Source organism: Mustela nivalis, assembly GCF_964662115.1.
Source record: "Mustela nivalis genome assembly, chromosome: 12".
Lineage (NCBI taxonomy): Eukaryota > Metazoa > Chordata > Mammalia > Carnivora > Mustelidae > Mustela > Mustela nivalis.
The window spans coordinates 78,950,132-78,952,326 of record NC_139031.1 but is presented as its reverse complement, the minus strand read 5'-3'; the positions used below and the strand labels follow the sequence as shown (position 1 = coordinate 78,952,326).

The 2,195-nt window shown below is 34.4% G+C and overlaps 1 pseudogene across 1 annotated transcript; it reads left to right on the top strand.

Annotated features, from left to right (window-relative positions):
* Nucleotides 1-413: 413 nt before the first annotated feature.
* Nucleotides 414-1,208, top strand: LOC309844954 (nascent polypeptide-associated complex subunit alpha pseudogene; annotated as a pseudogene). Its single transcript has one exon. The product of its transcript is annotated as a nascent polypeptide-associated complex subunit alpha pseudogene (transcript).
* The last annotated feature ends 987 nt before the right edge of the window (nt 1,209-2,195 follow it).

Below are 2,195 nucleotides of genomic sequence, written 5' to 3'. Positions count from 1 at the left end.
ATATTAAATATCTAATCTAAATATATATATTAAATGGGTTATAGAAAGAAGAAATGGGAACAGATTCAGTATTTACAGATCTAATATCTTAGAACATTATCAAACTGATGAAAAACATCATGCCCAGAACTATTCAAGAAGGCAAAAAAGTCCCTCAACATAATATAGAAGAAGAAATCCAAGTCTACAGATATCATAATAATATTGCGGAAGAGTAACACAAAGAAAATACTTTAAAAGGGCCAAAGGTAAAGGAGAGATTACTTCAGAAGAGGAAAGGCTGACAAACAGTTTTTAAAGCAATAATGGAAGACAAAAAGAGTTGAAAAATAGCTTCAGGTTACAGAAAGAAATAGCCAACTTGTAATTTAAAATCACAAAAATATTATTTAAAACTGTAGACAAAGTGCTCTTTCTGCCGCCATCTTGGTTCTGCGTCCCCCGCACAAAATGCCTGGTGAAGCCATAGAAACTGTCCCTGCTACAGAGCAGGAGTTGTCACAGCCCCAGGCTGAGACAGGGTCTGGAACAGAATCTGACAGTGATGAATCAGTACCAGAGCTTGAGGAACAGGATTCCACATGGGTAACCACACAACAAGCCAGCTGGCAGCAGCCACTGAAATTGATGAAGAACCAGTCAGTAAAGCAAAACAGAGCCGGAGTGAAAAGAAGGCATGGAAGGCTATGCCCAAACTTGGTCTTCGACAGATTACAGGGGTTACAAGAGTCACTATCCCGAAATCTAAGAATATCCTCTTTGTCATCACAAAACCAGATGTCGACAAGAGCCCAGCTTCAGATACCTACATAGTTTTTGGGGAAGCCAAGATCGAGCATTTATCTCAGCAAGCACAACTGACAGCTGCTCAGAAATTCAAAGTTCAAGGTGAAGTTGTCTCAAACGTTCAAGAAAACACACGGACTCCAACTGTACAAGAGGAGAGTGAAGAGGAAGAGGTTGATGAAACCAGTGTAGAGGTTAAGGACATAGAATTGGTCATGTCACAAGCAAATGTGTCAAGAGCAAAGGCAGTCCTAGCCCTGAAGAACAACAGTAATGATATTGTAAATGCTATTATGGAATTAACAATGTAACCATCTGAAAACGAGGACTTTTTTTTGGTGTTTCAAAAGAATAACTGCAGCTTGGTTTGAAATTTGTACTGTTTCTATCATTAATAAGGTTATGGCTTCTTGTTGGATGAAAAAAAAAACTGTTGACAAAGTAAAATAATTTAAAATAAACTATAGAAGAGAGATTTTATCACTAGTAGGCAATTAATACAGAAATTCTAAAGGATGTTCTTAGACATAAGCAAACTATACATAATGGGAGTACAGAGTTGTATGAAGGACAAAAGCAGCAAAGAAAATGACAAAAATGTTCAAATATACACAAACATTGATTGTGTAAAGCAATAATAATGTGGGGTTTAAAGTATGTCAAATAAAATTCCTGCAGCCATGCTATTATATAAGTAAAGAGATAAATGGAATTAAAATGCTTTAAGAACCTTACTTTTTATTAAAAAACTTAAAAAATTTAATATTAACAGCCCATATAAGTCAATAATACATCTGTATGTGTTATGATGATTAAGATTATTGCTAAAAGTGCTTATAACTTCCATACAAAATGAGGAAATAAAATGGAATGATTAAAAAATACTTTGTTATTAAGAAAAACCTTATAGAGTAAGAAAATACAATGCACATATAATGATGTTATATTTAAGTTAAATACACAGTAAGTATAATAATATAGAATAAGTATTCCAATAAAACATAATTTCAGGCTTCAGTTAAAATATGTGCTATTTATATTAAAAATGTGTGCTATTTGACAAAGTACAACATCTTTTCTTGATCAAAACTCTTCAAAGTGTAGGGACAGAGGGTACAAAGCTCATAATCATAAAAGGCATCTATGAAAAACCCACAGCAAATATTATTGTCAATGGGGAAAACTGAGAACTTTTCCCCTAAGGTCACGAACATAGCAGATGTCCACTATCACCACTGCTATTCAACATAGTACTAAAAGTCCTAGCATCAGCAGTCAGACAACAAAAAGAAATAAAAGCCATCCAAATCAGCAAAGAAGAAGTCAAACTCTTCCTTTTTGCTGATTATACGATACTTTACGTGGCAAACCCTAAAGATTCCACTCCAAAACTGCTAGAACTCATACAG